Raw genomic sequence first — 21610 nt, forward strand, 5'->3', positions numbered from 1 at the left:
GTTCCCTCCGGGTACTCCGGCTTCCTCCCACCGTCCAAAGACATGCAGCTTGTGTGGATAGGTGAAGTAATTACTGTACTGTCGCCCTATGACAGCTGGGATAGGCTCCAGCACCCTGAAAAGGAGAAGCGGGAATAGATGGATATCATATTTAAGTATTTTGCAATCATTAATGAATTACCTCATTGTGTGTTATGTGTATCCTGCAGGCTGATCGAAGGTAGATAAATATTTCTGTGCCGTCGCAGAGACTCGAGGTCTTTATGCAAACATGACGTGATGAGAAGACCTGCTGTCCTCAGACCACACTCACACACACACACACTCACACAGACACACACACGCACACACAGACACACACTCACATAGACACACACGCACACACATGCAGACACACACACACACACAGACACACACACACACACATGCAGACACTCACACACACTCACACACACAGACACACACTCACACACATGCAGACACACACACACACTCACACACACAGACACACACTCACACACATGCAGACACTCACACACACTCACACACACAGACACACACTCACACACATGTAGACACACACACACACACACAGACACACACACACACACAGACACACACTCACACACATGCAGACACTCACACACACTCACACACACAGACACACACACACTCACACACACACAGACACACACACACACACACACTCACTCACACACACTCACACACACACACTCACAGACACACACACACACACACACACACACACACACACACACACACACACACACACACCGCTCTGACCTTGAAGGAAAGACCAAAGCTTTTAGTCTTTCTGTGTCTCTGTCTCCCTCCTGCTGTGTTTAAGGCTGTTGGATCGCCGAGTGTTTCTAAAGACAAACACGTCTGCAGCAGGACGTCACTGAGCCCTCAGATCAGGGCGTCAGACTCTCAGCCTCCGTTCTTTAAATGAGCTGAAAGTGATAGCTGGCGTGTTTCCACTGGGACGCTGCAGGATGCAAGCTGCCCCACAGGAGAGGCCTGAGGACACAGATACAGGTCTCATGCTGCTGTTTGAGCACATGGATGTTTTTCATGAAGTGGACTTGTGAGTGGTTCTGTCCCTTGACTAGCAGGATAAATGTGCTTTTCTTAAAGCGTCAGCGCTTCTCTCTTTAATTTGTGGGCTACACAACATGTTCACAGTGCATTGAAATGTTTTACTGGCTAATAAGATGAAATGTATATCCAGGCACCACGCAAACACCTGCAGATCCCACTCTGCCAAAAATCTTTTGATTCTTTGATTGATGATTAGTTTGACACAACCAGCAGCTTTAGTGCTTTTATATAGAGTTTGTCTCACAGCTGTTCTCTGAATACTCCAGATGTTCGGCTCTGCTTTCAGAGGATTCCTCCACATTGGCCACTCTGCACTCTGTTTCTAACAGCAGGATGGTTCATGTGGAACGGAGTGGAAATAAACTCCTTGTTATTGTTAAAAAGATGCGTTTAGTGTTGTTTCAAGTGGTTTTTGATGACTTTGTTTTAAGGAGGGATATTCCCTCCTTAAAACAAAGTCATGGGCCTTTCATGGGCCTTTCAAATATCACAGGCAGCGGTTGTAAAGAAACTGAAGCAAAGCATTGATTTGAATGTGTTACATATATGGAGGTAACCTGCAGGCTGTGCTGATGTTCTTCTCTGCAGTCTTTGTTCCAGACCAACACTTCCTTCCCTGCTTTGTTTTTATTTGGATTCCTAAAATGCACATTTCCTCTTTAATATTCATTCTGTTTAATAACAATTTCCACACTTGAATTAAACACTTTCTTTGCCATCTGCTTGTGCTGCTCCCCCAGCTCCTTCTATTTTTAAAGTCCACATCATTTCCTGTAGTTAGAACTAAAACAACAGAGGCTCGCACTTTGCCGAGGGCGTGGAGGTGCAGGAAACGGACGGGATCCCCACAGAAAACGGAGATGATGGATCGCTGCAGAAATGTCAGAGGTTTACCTCCTTCTCTGAGCTTAAGTGCCCTTGAGCAACATGCCGAGCCTCCGTCAGGGAGCAGTTAGCTGAAATGATTTGGTGCAGAAATGAGCTCCATCCTCAGAGTCAGCTGGGACGCCTTAAATGGTCTTTAATGGGTTTTGGCTTCAGGATAGCAGCGACTCACTGGCAAATGGGACCAAGTTAAAGGAAGAAATCCACCATAAAATACAATTTCCATGCGTGTTGTTTCGTTCATCAAAGGCCTCAGTTTGAGTCCTGAACCTGAGCTTCGGTGTAACTGAACACAGCACGGTCATATTAAACATGTTCAGGCATCAGCGTGAGGCACAGAGGTGCATGCTGGGTGTTGGTGATATCCATGCACTGCTCACAATGTAAAAACTGCAACCTGCAGTAGCTTCATTGGAATAAAGAGCAATTACAAGATGTACTGGCTGATAGATGCAATCAGTGAAAACAGCAGCGTCTGCTGTGACATTTACAGTTTCTCATGCACTCGTTACCTAAAGGAAAAATCTGCTGTCGTTCAGTCATATCGAGGGTTGTAATAATGAAGCCTTTTGAAGTTTAAAGTGACTCATGATTTTTACATGAGTCACTTTAAAAGTTTGTGCTTTTCAGCTGTGATGTGCTCTCTTTGAAACTTCTGTGTGGAAACCTAAAAGGCTCTCTTAATCATATCCATTCTCCTTTAAAAAGCACAAATTAAACAGGAAAAGTTGGAAATGTATTACAAAATACCGGAGATGAAAAGACTTTGGGCTCAAGCAGTCCTGCCGTCGGTTTTATAGACAAGGTGTGAAAAACTAAGACGGGTCAGCAGCGTGCAGACATCACACAGAAGCGGCGCGGCGCTCCCTGTGAAGCATTTCTGCTCCAATCAGCAGCTGTCCGTCACAGCGAGCTCTCCAAACACGCGAAATGAAAGAAGTGCAGATTTGTTTTTACACAAATTAGCTTCCTGAATTTTTTTTGCACTCCTTGGCCTGATGTCCACCATGTTTTACCCCTGCAGTCTCTTCCCCATCAGGATGGCACCACGTCCGGTTCTGCCTCAGCAGGACTAAAATCATCCTTTGCAGGGAGGTTGCAGCATATTTTTTTAAACCAATCTTTGCGTAACTATTTTTAAATCCTGGTACAATTACAGCCACATAAGCTAGTGCAATCTTCTTCTTTTTTTTTTTTTTTTGCATATGAAACTGGAGGAGTACTGACACATCACGCATTCAACTTGTCCCCGGTCGTGGTTTCCTTCCACAAATGGCTTTTTGCAAAAATCCGGTAAAAAGTGGTGGCAACAACAAAAACATTACAATCCAGAAACACAATCTGATCAGCTGCTCATAGCACTTCCTAGTTGGACTGTCCGCCATTACCATTACCAAACTGGAAGTGAGAAACGTAGTTTTTTCCCCTATAGGGCCTTTCCACGGCCATGTTTGACTTTATGCCTTTCTGTATCGTTTCTGGGAGGCTTAGAACTTAAACTGCACCGTTGGAAATATTTTGATGCTGTTTTTTGCAAATTGTGCACAATGATATTTATTTTTGTTTTTCCTGCAGTTCAATTCAATTCAATTTTATTTATACAGCACCAAATCACAACAATAGTTGCCTAAAGGCGCTTTATATTGTAAGGTTGACTCTACAATAATACATACAGAGAAAACCCAACAATCATATGACCCCCTGTGAGCAGCACTTTGGCGACAGTGGGAAGGAAAAACTCCCTTTTAACAGGAAGACAGAACCAGGCTCAGGGAGGGGCGGGGCCATCTGCTGCGACCGGTTGGGGTGAGAGAAGGAAGACAGGATAATTCAGGGTCACCTGATCCAGCCCTAACTATATGCTTTAGCAAAAAGGAAAGTTTTAAGCATAATTTTAAGCCTAAAAGTAGAGATAGTATCTGTCTCCAAGTTTAGAAAAACTGAGTGTATCTCAAAAATGAAACTATGAAGACACTCAAAATAAAGTTCCTGTGCTTGGAAACTTTTTTGTGCAGCTTTTTATAGTTTTGAGGGATAAACCTCTGAAATTTCTGTAACTACAAATATGTGTAAAAAAAATGACTTTCAACTTTTTTTGTAGTTTATTGCACTTATTTTCAATGTATGTAGTTATTATGGACTTAAAGCATACATGTTATTAATATTTGTGATATAACGGTTGTATTGATGTACAGCAACTTGAAATGCTCCCACAAATGTCACTGCAGCAGGTAAAAATGTAAAGATAAGCTCTGGCAGACTTGGATCTATGGTGGGTTTTAAACGGGGGGCACAGAGGAGGAACACGCTGAGGAAGGCAGGTGAAATCCGAATATTTGTTCCACAATAAATTAGATTTTCGTGTTCATGTGAAGCGCAGATATAGTTGGTACTTTATGAGAAGTTTCACATTTGTGTGGAGTGAATATTTGATTGGTCAGTCAGTCGTATTTCAGGGAGCAGGTGGTTTGTTGAGCTCAGTCTTCTGAGGTTGTTTTCTTGTTACTGTGAAGTTTTTTTCATCTAATTCTTTGTAGCATGAATCCAGTTTTTCTGTGCATAATTAAATGTGATGTCTTCTGCATGATGCCCGAGTCTCTGTTCACTAATTCTGCTGTTTGAACAGGTCTTAGCATACGCAGGTGCAACCTTTGGAAACAAACTGATTTGCTGTTGTGTCTTCAAGATGTTTTTGAAATGTTCTCTGTACAGTTCAGCAGGCAGCATATTACTGCATCAAACTACTTCCTGTTACTGTTTCTGGTCGCGTCTCCTGCTGCGTCTGCTCTAATCTCCTCCTGCAGGGAGGCGCAGATCGTACTCCGCTCCTCAGCTCAGCAGCTTGAATTTTAAAAACAGCTCCACTGAGAAAATGTAATAAAACTTCACTGTTGAGAGGAGCCGACCGTCCTGAGGCGTGATTCCAGCTGCTGCTCACAAACACACACACGCGAGGCATCAGGTGTGTGTGTCTGCACCAGTGACACACACACATACCTGCAGATTCACACACATACATGCAGCAGCCTCGTATACACACAAACTGGCGCTCTGCTTCTTGCTGCAGGTGTTTTTGGGTTCAGACTTTGTTTTAGGCTTTAAGCTTGTGATAGTTGACTAATGTCAAACATTTGTTCTTTTGTGTGTTTGCGTTACTTGTGGGGTATTCCCTCAGTCCAGTTTTGGGCAGTTGAAAATCACGCCAACAAGGCCTCTACATGTTCCCCAAATAACTGAAAAGTATCCTGGGGCCTCGGGGGAAGAGTGCAGCAGGAGACTGACAGAAGTGTAGGGATGGGTACCGGTGTCCGGTGCCATGATGGCACCGGTTCTGACATAAACGGTAGTAACCAGACCGAAAAGCAGCGCACATTTCGGTGCTTTATTTCGGAGCTTTTTTTTCCTGAGCTGTGATACACTTTAGATTCTAGCCAATCATTTTACGTTTCCGAGGATAGTAGGCGGGGCCAGGTACGTCCGTTCTTTTAGAGCAGAGCTACAGATTAAAAACGCCCAAGGCGAAGTGGTCAAAGTCTGGCTGTACTTCACAGCAAAAGATGCAAACTCAGCAGCAACAAGTGCTTTAAGCTGATACTGTGATGCTGTCAAAGGAGGTAACACCTCGAATCTAATGAAACACCTGGCGACACATAGCGTTTTTTTTAAAAGCCCAGAAATGCGCCGTATTTGATAGCTTGCTGCGAGACCTCACACCGAGCACATCTACTGCGGGTGGGTTGCCTGTTATGCAACATCCCCCAAAAACCCGAAGAGGAGAGTCCTGGCCCCTAGCCCTGCCAGTGTAGCAGAAATGATGACGGATGATGATGCAGCAGCAGCCGTTCTTCTCTGCGTGAGTAGCTAATTTACATTGAGTAGGCTAACCACGTTATTACATTAATGCATGTAAGGTGAACTAGCAAACATCATCATAGCTACATGCTGCTGTCTTCTTGTTTGATGGCAGATACTCCCTTCACCCTGGCCAAAAAGGCTAAAATGACCAAAGAAAAAGAGGGAAACAGCTAAACACGAGAGGTTTTTGGACAAAGTTTGTGTTTTTTCCATTGTTTAAGCACTGCTTCCAGCCAAGAGTGATACCATATATGCCCCATAGCTGCAGAAAAGGCTAACATTGTTATATTTTTACAAAAAACAGCTGAACATGAGAGGTTTTTGGACCAATTTTGTGTTCTCCATTCTTTAAGCACCGGTTTGAGCACCGTTTGAGCACCGGCACCGTTTCAAAAGTACCGGTTTGGCACCGGTATCGGATAAAACCTAAACGATACCCATCCCTACAGAAGTGTTTGCAGCGATGTGTTCAAAGTGAGGAGAGAAATGAAGATGAAGCTTTTCACTGGTGGACCTACGTTCCTGCCACTTATGGCCGTAAGATAAAAGTTACAGAAATGGACTTCCTCCAAAGGATTCCTGGATTCTCAGAGATCCGGTGACAAACTTAGAGAGAGTGCTAAATCTCTAAGCTCAGTTACATCTGATTAGGATGCCTCCAGGACTCATCCTGGGGGAGGTGTTGCAGGCACGCTCGTCAATGTGGAGATGCTGAAGCCAAAGTGTCATTATTCCCAGAAGAAGAGCTGGAGGAGGAGATCAGAGGGAGGGACATCAGAGCATCTATGCTTAGACTCCTGCCACACACCCAGACACACAGTAGAACATGGGTGGATGTTTCAGGGACATGAAGCTGCTTGAACAGTGACCAAGTTCCTGTAAGGAAGTGGGTCTGACCATCACACCCCACAGTTATCACTGATCATGAACTGGGAAAAAAGAATCCAAGTTCATTCTAGTGAAATGAAGAGCAGCACATCAGCAACATGTCATTGTTTCAGCTCTGGTTCCTCCGTGTTTTACCCCTGATGTCCACGCCCCGCCCGCCGTAAGGTAACTTGTTAAGTTCACGATTTAAAATGAGCTTGAAGTAACGCGCTAAGTGTGCAACCATGTCAGGGTTAGTGTGTGTGTGGGTGTGTGTTGCAGCACTGCAGTACTGCGGTGAATCTCCAGCTGATCACATTTCATGCAGGTCAGATTGTTCTCAGCAGAAAAACGATATCGTTTCTTGTTTGCTTGGTGGATTTGGCTGATGACCTGGCTGAGACCCGCTCGGCTCAGGTTGCTGTGGCCGTGTTTGTTCTGCTGAGAAACAAGTAAGCACTCTCGTCTCGTCCCTCCTGCTGTTTCCATGTTTTTTATATTCTTCTGTGAAAACTGCTTGAGGGCATGAAGCCAGGGGCCATTCCAGGATTTTTTTAAATCAGGTAAACCAAAGAGCATTCAGACAGGAAATCAAAAAGCCTCCATCAGACATAAAGACAGTGTTGAAAATTGGCTTAGAAAACACTGGGCATGGTTTCAGTGTTGTGCGTGGATATTTTAATATTTTAATGTTGCAGGAAACCATAAAGAGAAAAATTCCCAAGAGCAAAGGTTAGACATCAGACATGAGAAATTCATGTTTGTTTCTCAAGTCGCATTTTTACATATTTAAATGAAAAAAATCAAATTCAATTTGAGTTCATATGGCTGCTGTGCAGAAATCTCGAGCTAACCCTCATTTCTGTATGTTTTGATTGAAACGTGGTAAATAGACGCAGTTATTTTCTGAAACGTGCTCTCAAAAAAAGTCGAAACCAAGTTTCTCCAGTTCCTTTTATATTTGGTATGATCACTTTTTTTCTTTTGCATCTCTGAGGCAGCTTCCTGTAATTTCTAGGAGGCTTCAGGAAAAGTTCTTCAGGCATCTTGAAGGTCATTCAAAGCTCTTCTCTGGATGTTGGCTGCTTTTCCATCACGATGACCCCACACTGCTTTAATGATGGATCAGTCGATCCATGACTGTTGGTGTTCCATTGTTGTGGTTTGTTTCTATCCAGGAGCACTTTTACTGCCAGTGTGTTTGGGGTCACTGATATGTTGAAAAGTAAAGCTGCTGAGAATCTGGAAAGGATCTCTTTTTCTCTCTGTTCATTTTTCCATCAGTTTGAACAAAATCTCCAAACCACTGGCTGCAGATCAGCCCCAAACCGCACGGAAGCCTCCGCTGTGTTTGTCAGATGGCTGTAGACGCTCTCCTGAGCACCTCCCTACATACTGACAACCTTTTGAACCAGAAAGTTGCACAAATGATGTGCTCCTAATAACAAAGTGCCTAAAGATACAAATACAATATCTAAAATTGGTTCTTTGCTAAGCTGTCTGTTATGTGTCCGGTAGCAGGACTGGTCTGGGAGCATCCAAAAACACTTTGAAAGACCTTCAGAAAGGCTGCAGAACTATTACTCAAGATTCATGTAAAATATTGCATGAAAGTGTGGCTCCTTGGAGATATAAAGGGCTTGTTCTTGACCTTTGCACAGCATGGTATGTGCATTAAGCTATAAAGTATGACTATGAAGTCTCCAACAAGGACCCGCACTCTGTGGTCACCGGCGGCCTACACAGCAGATAGTGGTCAATTTTGGGTAATAGCAATAATGATGCTAACGCGTAGCTAGGAGCAGCTGATTTTTCAGTTTCTGGGTAAAAGGTGACATCACATGTGCTGTGACGTCTTCTAGCTTAGCATGCATGACAGTGCAGTAACAAAAGTACAAGAATTACAAGAATGACTAACTTCTGTTATGCCTGTGCAAGTGATGACAGTAGCTTGTAGCAAACAGCAGTGTGGCAACAGGCAGTGAGCCTCACCTGGTGTCACACAGGTCAGCATTCATGTTTTTTTAGTTCAGCGACCGAAGATTGGTTTTGAAGTTGCCACTAAAGTTGTGCTTTCTTTGCTCCCAGCAGGTGGCGCTGTGCTTCAAATGGCACAGGTGACCTTTCAGTGCTGAGCACATTCAGAATTTCATTTCAATCTTTCTCGCTCTGCTCTGCCAGAATATGTTAGCTACGCTGCAGTGTGTGTGTGTGTGTGTGTGTGTGTGTGTGTGTGTGTGTGTGTGTGTTGCATCTCCCCCATATGCTTGTGATCCTCCCAACACACACACACACACACACATACACGCATGCTAAAATCAGCAACACACAGCAGCGGAGTGACAGCATGAAACCCCGGTTGTCATAGCAACACCTCACTTGACTCCTGCAACCACCCTCCTTCCCTATGCCCCACCCCTCCTGTTACACAGCAACCGTCTCCCAGCAACATCCTCCTCCCACCCATCTCGTTCTCTCTCTGTAATTGTCTCAGCGAAGTTGAAACAAACATGAACAAGGGAAGGAAACAGGATGCAGGAGAGAAGGAGAGGAAAGGAGAGGAGGAATGATAAAGAGGAAAAGCAGCTGCTGAGACCAGAACCATCCCATCTGGCGGTGATTCTGAGCAGAGCTGTCATGCTTGACATTAAAACACACGATTACCACTCACAACTTAACCGTGATGTCATTAAAGATGCACGTCGGGGCCTGGCATAGATTACATGTTGTAGTCACCTCAGAGTGTTGCATGTGGGACAGACATGTAGGTTTGAAGCCATGAGTGTGAGAGGTTATGCCTGGGCGCCTGGGTCAGCGGTTAGAGGAGGACAAACCTCGATCCAGCTGCAGTGTGTGAAGCAGGAAACACTGAGGCTTTCAAGCATCTGCTGCTAACGTCTCGCTCCCGCTTACCTTGGGTGACCTTCAGAGTTCTCGTAGAACTTTCCAGTATGTTTCCACACAGTGACGTTACACATCCTTCTTAATATTACAGGAAAACATTGTTTAAAACGATTTATGTAAATATGTCTTCCTCATGTCTGTCACTCTGTTCCTTTCCTGTTTTTTTATGGTGGCCTCACATGTGCAAACATGGAGAGCATAAGGCACAAAGAGCAGCCGTCAGGCCCCATACAGAGCAGGACAGGCATCAGTGACAGCACACACTGACTTAGACTCGGGAGGAAATTCGATGTTCACCAACTGCTAAAAGCAGCTGAAAGAGAAACATAAACTGGCAGGCTTCAGAGGAGCTTGGATGACCTGCAGGGTTTACCTGATGGTGTCTGTAGACACTTTACTTGCTTTTTGAATGCATGTTTGCACAAAACCAGAAACCTGGTGAGGAGGCTGGCCTGGATGATGGGTGCCGCCTGACTGAGACAGCAGCAGAGCCCCGTCTGTACTTTAGGAAATAAGAGTCCGAATGTTTTTGTCCTTTATGTGGGGTTTGGTTTGTGTGGGGGGGAGGCTATATTGGGGGCTATTTCTAAGCTGACAGTATCTAGTGTTGCACATTGTTGGTGTCTTGATGAAGCAGAGAGGAAGGATTAAGGAAAGGAACTTGAATCTAAGCATCTAAGACATCTTTTCATAGATTTTCATGGAAAAAGTCTTAATAATTCCACAGGAAACTGAAATGTGGGGACGTCTCATATTTTTAGTTCTGTTACTATGCTAACTGTTCTATATGCGGCGCCTTTAACCTCATATATCCCCAACAAACTACAAGAATCAGTGTCGAAACAGATTTCTTTACTTGTACTTCTTTTTCTGAAGAACATGAGGAAGGAAAAAGAGAGAAAAGGAAAATAATGACGAAGAGGAGGAGGGGAAGAGGGCAGCTTATGAGAAGTAATGATGAATTATAGAAGCTTGTCCCCAGGCTGAAGAGTCACTGTGCAGGGAGGGATGGAGGGGGTGGGGGGTGAGTCAATGATGGATGGAGAAAAAGACAGAGATAGGAGAAAGGGGATGGAAAAGGCGAATAAAAAGAAGTAGCTCAAAGCAAATGTTGAAAAAGGGAAGAGTTGGGAAAGAGGATAAAAGGAGGAGAGGGACGGGTGGTCAGAGAAAAGATACTGACGGGTGACAGGAGGAGGGAGAACCATGTGTGGGTCAGTGCATTCTGTCACAGAGCACAAAACTATGCAAAGCCCCAGTTCCTGTTGCCATGGAAACCAGGAAAGCTCTTTCATGTTTCACAGTGTTGCCCACGGTAACTGTCATGAGATTGAATGAACGATGGGGGGGGGGGGTGATGAGGCCATAATTTCAGAGGAATACACAGAACCAGGGTTCTGGTCCAGCTGTTTCCGGATGTTTCCTGAAACGTGCACATCTGGGCTACATCTGCAGCGAAAATATTCAGCTCGTGGAACTTTGAGGCTGTGAGAAACAGCCTGCCTGCATCGTGTCTGAAACATATCAGCTGAATAACACCGAGAAATATTCTTATCTGCTCTGAAGCGTGACCCCGGGTTCCTGTGAACCTGAAACAGCTGTCTCACTGAAACAAAGTGGGAGGAGCCACTGGGTTTCCCGCTGACATTTCCGTCTTATAAAGTTTGACCTCCGACACAGGAAGCTCTCCGGGATCATGGACTGCGACGTATGGACCAAAACCCATATTTCTGTATTAATCAGATAAACAGAAATACACATTGTGTGTTTGCTACTGATGGATGTAAAGTGCAGATCATCTGTGATGTCACAGGTCATGTTTAAAATCTGTTGGTGTCTCAGTCAGGAGCTGCTGCGGTTTTCAGGACACGGAAAAACTATTTTACATCTTTCTATCTGATATTTAACATAAAAATGCTCTCTTTACTAATAGGATAGCACCGTGTGTGCAGTGTTTTTTAAGTGCTTTTGTATAACGTTCAGCTCAGAATCTGTGTTATCTGTAGTAGACGGCGTAGGCCACACCCACTGCAGACACACAAGCTAAAGGGGTGATCGCCTGTGGACGCTCAGCAGATTTTACAATGCTGGAAGAATCGATAGTGGACGCTTTTAACCACTTCCCCTGCAGCCGGACAGATCTTTCTGAAGAGGAGGTGAAAGTATTGCATTACACTAGACTCCATTCACAAATACGAGGGGAGGTTTTCATCTTCTGCTGCAGCTGGTTAGTTTGTGCGACTAACAGAGTCGGTTAGGCATTAAAACATCGCTGCTTTCACTGGTGTTTTATGTTTCTGAGTTGTTTCCACAAATCAGTGAACAAACTATTTGACCAACCCTGTGTGTCCCTCTGTGCTACAAATAACAAGATATTTCATGCAACATATCAGACTTTAGTGATGCAAAATCAGAAAATGTTGTTATATTTTCTAATTTTGCATCTCTTTTTAAAAAATCTCTCATACCTGCCAGCCTTAACAAAGTACCAACCCTGCAGATTTATGCTGTACCAGTGACGCTCTGATATATCAGCCATTGCTGGCTTTGTAGGATGATGTCTTACCCCTTTGATTCTCTTCTATCACATCAACCCTCAACATGTCCTCCTTCACTACATCCTCGGATCTTCTCTGTGTTCTTCCTCTTTTCTTCCTGCCTGGCAGCTCCATCTTCATCATCCTGTGTATCCACTTTCCCTCCTCTGCACATGTCCAAACCACCTCAGCTCTGACTTCCTGTCCGTCACCACTGCAAACGAGAAGGGACTGAGAGCCGACCCTCCGATGTAATCTGTCTGTCCTTCATATTTACTGATTACTACATGAAATTAATATTTTCATAACTCACCTGGACTATTTTACACTTTAACAGTGGAAAAGTGCTGATTTGGACATGGAATTAATGTGTTGCTGTTCGAGCCTCGCACATGACAGATTTTTACACTGCATCATTCATCATCTACAAACTGCAATAAAAGCTCAAAAGAAGTTGTTTGTTAGCTTGATAAGAAGATGACAGTTAAAACAGCTCTGTCTTCTTGGTTGCCATGGTGAAATGTACTTTGAAGTCTGCACATACATGCAGACAGAAATATGCTTCCTATTGAAATTCGTCAGTTTCAAAGTCAAGCTGACAAAACGTCACATTTGAGTCTGTGCTCTGCTTCCAGTTTAACCTCCGAGCCTTCACCTTTTATCGCTCACTCAGATATTTTCCAACAAGGGGTTCCCCAAAGCAGCTCCTCACACTTCAGCGAGCTGCATCGTGACAGCGTGTCGCAACACTTCTGGCTTTCTTATCAATCGATCAGACATAAAGCTTCTTTTACATCAGCAGCAGCAGCTCTGGGAGCACAAGCACCAGTTTGTTTTTAAATAAGGACCTGTATTTATTGATCACACAATCCCCTGAATACAGTGGAGTGATGCAGCCGTTCCACAGGAGGCTTCGATGCACCTTCAGCTGCGTGTGTCAGGTCTTCTGTAAAACGACATCACGTGGTGTTGACACACAGAAGTTCATGTAAGAGAAAGCTGCCTGCACTTTTTAACTACATGGATATGTTTTCCTTGATGTCAGTGGATGAGCACGTGCACGGAGAGGAGGCTTTGTTGGAATATTTGGGCCGTTTTGCCGCTGGCGTCTCGCCCACTTTGGCTGCAGTCAGCTGCCACTCATCGCGCTGCTTCTGTCAGAAAGCTGCTCCCTGCAGCCGGTCAGCATCTCCTCACCAAAACCAGGCTGGGTTATCGGCTACGATCGACGAGATTCTCGGTTCATGGTCACGAGACACCAGCAGACTCCGTAAATTCTCACAAGTCTGACGTCTGTTGCTGCTTTCTTTAAGTACTTGAAATAAATGTGTGACTTCTTTTTTCTGGTCCTCAGCTAAAAATGAAGCTTCGGCTTCGCTGCTAATGAGTCAGTGTGAAAAAACACATCCTCAGACTCAAAACTATAAGCTGTTCGTCCACTCAGAAATGCAGAGCGATGGTTTTTCCAAGAATGTTTTTTTTACATTCTTAAATAGAAACAATATCTGTAATATATAAATCAGTTACTTAAAAATGAATGTGTGTTTTGTTTTAGAGCGAGGATGATGATGATGATTTAAGCAAACATGCTGCTCGTCTAAACCCTGGAGGGTGCGGTCATTTTAACCACTTCACAAATACAAAACAAACCAAGATGTTTGTGGATTTTTCTTCTCTGACAGAGTTTAGTAATCACATCATGAAGCACAGGACGTCATTTATCATCTGTGCAGTGGGAAGTCTCACACAGGAAACAGCAGGGATGCCGTGGCTCGCTGCAGAAGGGTTCGCTGGGACCTTTGAAGTTTGATGGTCAGACTTTTGTCTGATTGTTTCTTAATAACATTTAAATTTACAACAATGGATTACATTGATGGGTAATACATTTCATTACAGTAGATGTCTTTCTGAAAGTGCTGTAGCTCATTCTGAGGATATAACTCTGTTATCTTCTTTGATGTCACGTTCCAACATGCAGCTGGCTGCCTGTGTCCGACTACCAAACAGCCCCGCCCCTGCAGGAGGTTTCTTCCTGCTAAAAGGGAGTTTTTCCTTCCCACTGTCACCAAGTGCTTGCTCATATGGGGTCGTCTGGTTTTCTCAGTAATATAGTAGGATCTTTACCTTACAGTATAAAGTCCCTTGAGGTAACTGTTTTTGGGATGTGGCTCTATATAAATAGAACTGAATTGAGTTTGCATGTTTTTCTTGTGTCTATGAGGCATCAAACAGCTCGCGTGTTGTCATTTAAAGACTTTGCTCAGTAAAAGTGACCTTGAGCATTTTCTCCATCTTCAGTGACCAAGGCGACATTGCCTAGCAAACAGTCCCTTTTTGTGTTCTTTGAAGTGTAGACGAAGCTGGTTTCAGAAGCAAAAAGGATGAACCTCGTTACTGTTTTTATGATGATGGCTAGAAGGAGGCTCTGATTTAAATGGCGTTGTGAGAAACGATGGGCCTGCAGATGACTGTATAATGATTTTCTGATGCGTGTGACAATGACCCGATCGATGGTCTCTCTTCTGCTGTCGTATACTTTGGTTTCTGGCTCCATGAGAGAGAGAGAGCTCATCAGGCTTTGTTGATGATGGTAGTTTAGATACTTTAACCAATAAATGGCATCAAACTGGGCAACAGTGATTAAAAAGAGTTTAGATTTAGCTCTTACGACTTTATGTTTATTCGTTTACAGTTTATTAGCTGATGTAAAACTGCAGCAGAGAGGCATCTTTGACACAGGAGCTGAAGTCAGTCACAGGAACACTCATGCAGGTTGCATGCAAAGATGATAATGCTCAAAGGTTTACCTGTAAAACAAGGTGGGTTTGTTTGTGTTTTTGTTCTGAATTATTCAAAGCATACAAGCTGCAAATATGTGAAATTTAAATGAATAGAAATATAAAGAAACTTTTTTTCCTCCCTTTTGTTCTAATTACCAAATTATCCTTAGAGCTGTGAACAATTTAGGCGTGTTTTACAGCTCCGGTCGGCATGAATTCACCTTTTTATCCCAATTACAAAAGATAGCTTCTCGCTTTTTATGTTTTGCACCACATTACGGAAACAATAAGACCAGAAACCAACACCCACGAACTTCTGGTGTTTCAATTCAATTCAGTTTTATTTATATAGCGCAAATCACAACAACAGTCGCCTTAAGACACTTTAAATTGTACAGTAGATCCTACAGTAATACATACAGAGAAAAACCCAACAATCATATGACCCCCTATGAGCAGCACTTTGGCGACAGTGGGAAGGAAAAACTCCCTTTTAACAGGAAGAAACCTCCAGCAGAACCAGGCTCAGGGAGGGGCGGGGCCATCTGCTGGGATTGGTTGGGGTGAGAGAAGGAGGACAAGATAAAGACATGCTGTGGAAGAGAGACAGAGGTTAATAACAGGTATGATTCAATGCAGAGAGGTCTGTTAACACATAGTGAGTGAAGAAGAAACACCCAGTGCATCATGGGAGTCCCCCAGCAGCCTATTGCAGCATAACTAAGGGAGGATTCAGGGTCACCTGGTCCAGCCCTATATATTTATACCTGTATCTCTATATTTATCTATTTATCCTAGTATTTGAAGCCATTAGCTGCTGATAAAGCCAGAACATTACAGTGTGACCTCCCCCATCGGGCTGCACCATCTTTGCTGTCTGCTGGCCACCCGTCAGCCCCTGACTAATAAATGTAGTGCAGTAAGTAGAGCTTAATAAGCAGCACGTGTGGACATGCCCTCTGAGATGTGCTTGAGTAGATCTTTCACGTGTTTTCTTCACATCTGTGGAGACCTTTAACACCAGCTGCTGTGTCAAAGTGTTTCTGACACTTTTACACGAAACTTTTCGGATGTTTTCACATATTTGGATGATCAGAATCATCACTGAGCTCGCAGACACGTTAATACTTCACTTTGGGGTCCAGCGGGGAGATTAAAGAAAGCGACGAAGGAGGAGGAAGTCCAGACCTGTAAAAGTACACACACAGAGAGAGAGAGAGAGAGAGAGAGAGAGAGGGCGATGAAGGAGGGCTGATGATGATGCGTCTCTGACGAGGCGCGAGGGTAGCAGAGAGCGGTGGAGGGAGGAGGACACAGAGCAGGAGAGAGAGGCTGAGGCAGCACTGGATCTCCGCTCGGCTCTCCCTCCCTCCCTCCCTCTCTCCGGTCTCCTCCCGGTGGTTGTTGTTGTTGTTGCCGCCGCGTTGATCAACAGCAGCAACGATGTGGTGCATCAACTGCGCCTCGGACAAAACGCCCGCGATCCTGCACAACAAGCTGCTGTACTGGTAAGAAACAAGCCGACGCGCACACACGGGCGCGCGCACAGCGGCGGACCCTCTGCGTGTTTTCCGCCCGCGGTGCCGCACTGCCGAGCAGCTGATGCTCGTGGCTGTTAATGAAACGCGACGTTATTCAGACTAACGGCGTCGTTACAGGTGATGTCACTGCCGTCACCGCTAATCACCTGTCATTTTGTGCGTGTGCGAGCGTGCGTGTGCGCCTCCTCCTGCCTACCTGTCTCTCTCTCTCTCTCCCTCCTGTCTCCCTTGGTGCATGTCTCACTACCTTTCTGGTGTAGGTGTGTCGTTGCCGCAGCTCGTAACGTGTCAAACTTTTCACGTGAAGGAGGCGCAGACACGGCGGAGCGCGCTGAGTGGGCGCAAACGGAACTCGGGCCGCTGAATTAGAAGGTTTGAAGTGATTTTCAGTGTCTCTAAAGGAGACTTTGGACCTGTTTGGGTTCAGACTCGAAGCACCGCGGTGCTCCTGATCTGCTCGTGTGGCAGCTTCATGTAATGTGCGTGGAAATCTAGACTCAGATGTGCTTTAATGGCTCTCCCTCCCTCCCTCTCGCGATGAGAGGTCATTAGGAGATGAGCTCAGTTATGGGCCTCTTGTTCATCAGCTGATTGTATCCACAGAGAGCTGGGATCACCATTAGATGCAGGATCGATCCCACTGCCAGCACTTTCACGGGCGGGTTATGATACAGTGGCTCTCCGGGATCACAGTAACAAAGACACCAACATTCAGCCCTGCTGTTTCTGCTCATTCTTTAACTGTTCTCGCTGTTTGCTCCTTTTCTCCTGTTGGACTCGTTTTTGTTGACATCACTTTGCTCTTGGTTAGTTTCTCTTTTGTTTTTGTGGATGTTTTTTGTTGTTTTCTTCACTTTATGGTCACATTTCTTTCATCACGTTGTTGGTTTTGGTTCTCAGGTGTTTTCGCTGAAGCCTCTTTTTGTATTTTTTTGCGGATTTTCATAATTTTTTGGTCATTTTGAGGGTTTTTTAATCAGTTCTCAGGTTTTGTCAGTGACAGTGTGAAAGCACTTATTTGACATTTCTGAGCTGATTAGCTGTGGTTTGTTTTCCATTTGTGGTTGTTTTACAGTCGGTGGATTTTGTAATGGTCTCTAGGTTTGTTTCACATCATTTTGCAGATGTTTTGCGTTTCTCTCAGTTGGTTTTTTGTCAGTGGTTGTCATTTTGCTGTTGCTGTTGTTTTTTTGTGGTGTTGTTGCAACTCATATTGGTTGCTGAGTATCTCACTGGTTGTTTCATATCACTTTGTTGTGGCTTTCTGGTTATTTTGTGGTAAATGTGCATGTTTGTGGTTGCTTTGTGCTCAAACTGAAAGTGTTTGCGGTGGTTTTGTGGGTCTGTTCTTCATTCCTCACGGTCACTTTAACTGTGGGGCTCGTTCTGGTATCCGTCATGCACACTGTGTATGTTTGTTTGCAGCCAGCAGCACCCAAGTGGTTTGTTTTGATTTTATTTTCACATGAAGATGTAAAAACAGGAAGGATTAAATCAATAAATTCAGTTCTCTTGAAGCATGCAGGCCTCCTGTGCATAGAAGGTTTAATGTGATATTATTTTGAGAGGCATCTTAGGGGACCAGTTATTGGATGTTTGTGTTGATAATGACAGAAAATAACCTCAATGAAGGAGGGCTAATTTCACAGTTACCACCAATCACTGCAAACAGCACATTTAGCAGCATCTAGGGTTTTGTGCTGTAGAGAATTTAGAATGACAGCCATAGTTATGAGGATGAACAATAAACGTGTGCGATAAAAACACTACGGAGAACAAACGAGCACTGAAACACAATCTGCCCTCATCTCTCTGAAACGCCTTAACGACTGAGGCTGAACGCATTATGTGAACTTCTAAAAACATCTTCGTGTCTGTTGGTTGTGGTGCCTGCAACAGCTGGCCTGGTGTCACACTGAAGGCAGTGATGAATTGTGGGATATTCTGGGCTCTGAAGCGTGCGAGGAGAGAAGTGTGTGCTGCTGTTTTTCAGTTGTGAGTCGGTCTGACGGGGCCGTATAGTTGTGCACTACAGAGGGTTTCTGTGCGCACGTTCTCTCCAACTCTGTGTGGGTTTGCTCCAGGTGCTCCAGCGTCCTCCCACAGTCATGCATGCTTGTTAGGTTCATTGGTGATTTTAAATTGGCGGTAAGTGAGGATGCGAGCGTCTGTCTCGACGTCCGACCAGGCAGCTGTCCGTGGTGCTCCCGCCTCTCGCTCAGTGTCGGCTGGGATCGGCTCCAGCTACTTGCGACACAGGACAGATGAGTGGCCGTGGACGTGTTTGTGGTGTTTGCTCCCAGTTTTTCCTTCCACCTGTTGGTCCTTTAGACGCGATGTCTTTTCCACTGCTGTGCCTCTACTTAAGCTGACAGAGAGATGCTGTACAGGGAAGAGTCAGAGGAAAAACCTGTGGGAGAAATCCTGATATCATTTATTCTTCAAAGAAACACCTGAAAAATTGCAAAGCTATGATTTATTGCCAGGTTCAAAGTCTGGAGGCAGCTGTTTTTTGAATCTTCCGGTGTAGCCAGGATCAGCCTTTGAGCTAATATCCGCTTCTTATTTCAGTGTTTCACTTATTGGCCCCCAGGCAGTCATTAATGTTAGTCATGACCTTCATTACACCGCTGGGAAGCAAGTAAATGAGGCTGACTTACAGAAACCAGTGGGCCCTCCTATACAGCTCTAAGTCCGACTGTACTGAGTTTGAAAAAGTCTAAAAGAGGCAAGAAAATAAGACAGTGGACACATTAGTGGGACAGGATTGTCTGTCCTTCAACAATTTCTCTTTTCTCCTAAAAACATCGTTTATGCACTTTCTCTGTTTAAAGTGGTTCAGAAATGTTGCTTCCATGACTTTTATGTAAAAGTGAGAAAGGTCACACATTTTTATTTTTCCCGTCTTTGGGCTGCATACATACGTTGAGAGTCCGGTGCTCGTCCTTCCTCTCCCTCTCTTGTCATACAAGGTTGTGGGTTAATCTGCTTCAGTAATGAGTTTGCTGTCGACCGTTGTTTTGACTTTTTCCTCTCTGACCTCACACTCTCGCTGCGATCCTGCTAACAGACGGTCTGTCTGTCTGTCGGACACCTTTCTCCCACAGACAGACGTTAAGATCCACAGTTTGAATCATGTGACGGTCACAGTGAGTGTAATCACAGACATCAGCTGTTTATAGCGACAGCGCACAGAGCAGCTTTTTTTATTTAACGCCTTTAACAGTTGTTATGATCCATACGCTGAAGTTACACAGGAAAAATAATACAAAGAAACCAACTGAACAAATCATTCTTGGTTTACATGAACAGTCTTAAAACATTGCAGCACCAGACCAGCGTCCTCTAATGATGAGATTTGAGAAATAAAATTCCCCTCTCATCCCTGTGGGCGGTTTATCCTTCAAGCTCGGGTCCTCTACCAGAGGCCTGGGAGCTTCGTTCAGTATCACTACAGCCGTCTTTTTCTGCTTGTCCACCACTACTCTGTCCAGTTGTTTAGTCATCACCAGTTTGTCCATCTGTATCTGGAAGTCTCACAGGGACTTTGAGCTGTTGGAGGTTTCTAGAAAGAAACATCTTTTTGCAACACTGACACCAGCTGGAAACACTGTGAAGCAAAAAGATGTCACTAAAGTGAACTCATACCTTCCTTTTTTGTCATTTACCAAAACCTTCACTTGTTAATGCAACGTTATGCTGCTTTTAGCTGTGTTTCTGCACAACATGAAATAAAGTAAAGCATGGATTGTTTTTCCACAGTCGGGTGAAGTCGGAGGACACTGGCGGTGTTGTTTTTGTCAGAACAGATGTGTGCTGTTCTCGGAGTAGGACTGTGGTTAATCGCTGCGTCGTTCGTGTACTTTTGGTCCTTTCAGGAACTCTTAGCGAGACATTAGAGCCGCGGTTTTGTGTTGTTGCTGATCTAAGAATCCACGACGTAGCTTCGTTCCAGTACCATAGAGAAGTCGTGTTCGTCCTGGCAGCACAGGTGGGAATCCGGCCCTCAGCCCCAGCAGTGCTGCGCTTCATTAGTTCTCTGCTCTGCCAGTGGGAGTATTGAGGAAGAAAAGACATAAACTGAGTCATGCAGGCTGTTGGAGGAGTGTTGCTGAAGGAGTTGACTCAGCGGCATTGTTGCTTTAATCCCATGAGGAGCGAGGCTGTTGCCTGGAAACCTCCGAGCTGATTTTGACCCGACTCCTCGCTCAGGCTTTCTGGGACACGCTCGGGCTGTAAGGCCTGTGAGAAACGCCGAGCGGGACGGACGCTGCAGGGCGAAGGATCCTACAGGCTGCTGCGCTCGTTACAGACATTATTATCCTGTGTAAGAGGGAACATACTGAGGACTTGGCTCCTGTTTGAGCCTTACATGCAGCAGAGCAGAGGATGCAAAGCTTAAAGACAAGATATTAAATGTGAATGGTGCATCCTCTGGGGAGCAGGAAGGTGATGTGTTAATATGTATGATGATATTTTAGGCTCTGACTTTTGATGCTACGGGTAACAATCAATCCTTCAGGGACCCTGAATATCAACAGTGAATTCATTATGGTCTGGACGGGTTTTGTGCTTTGAGTCCATGCCTGTGGGAAACCATCCTCAGGTATACTTGCTGTATTATGTTTGTTCTTTATTTAGCTGCTATTTAACCAGAAAATGAAATCTCTCTTTGGAGACACTGAAAGACCGATTTTAGCAAAACAAAAAACAAAAGAATAAAACCCAACTATTTCTATTATGATCGAAACAACCTCCTCAACCTCCTCCGACCACAGGTACAACATGCCCAGGACCCACTACAGTTTGCATACAAGGCGGGTGTCGGAGTGGAGGATGCCATCCTGTACCTCCTACACAGAGCCCACTCACACCTGGATGGGGGAAAAGGCACGGTCAGGATCCTGTTTCTTGACTTTTCCAGTGCCTTTAATACCAGCCGGCCCTGTATGCTTCAGGAAAAACTGAACAGGATGGAGGTGGACCCCTGCCTGGTGGCCTGGATCTCCGACTACCTCACCGACAGACCACAGTACGTCAGGCTGAAGGACATCACGTCTGACACTGTGGTCAGCAGCACAGGAGCACCACAGGGAACTGTGCTGTCCCCTCTTCTCTT

The 21610-nt window shown here is 44.7% G+C and overlaps 1 protein-coding gene and 1 long non-coding RNA gene across 5 annotated transcripts in view; one reads left to right on the forward strand and one right to left on the reverse strand.

Moving 5' to 3' along the window:
- Positions 1 to 21610, forward strand: part of LOC147305505 (IQ motif and SEC7 domain-containing protein 1-like) — a 183376-nt gene that overhangs the window by 96075 nt on the left and 65691 nt on the right. The gene's annotated exons all lie outside the window — the stretch shown is intronic.
- On the reverse strand, positions 10613 to 12552 carry LOC147305507 (uncharacterized). Its single transcript, XR_015126573.1, has 3 exons — positions 12484 to 12552; positions 12200 to 12384; positions 10613 to 11363 (listed from the first exon to the last, which is right to left on the reverse strand). It is a non-coding gene; the product is annotated as an uncharacterized LOC147305507 (long non-coding RNA).

The sequence above is a fragment of the Aulonocara sp. 'chitande type north' Nkhata Bay genome, linkage group LG20, assembly GCF_057382095.1.
Source record: "Aulonocara sp. 'chitande type north' Nkhata Bay isolate Kocher_YH1m ecotype deep benthic linkage group LG20, A_spYH_male_GT1.1, whole genome shotgun sequence".
Taxonomy (NCBI): domain Eukaryota; kingdom Metazoa; phylum Chordata; class Actinopteri; order Cichliformes; family Cichlidae; genus Aulonocara; species Aulonocara sp. 'chitande type north' Nkhata Bay.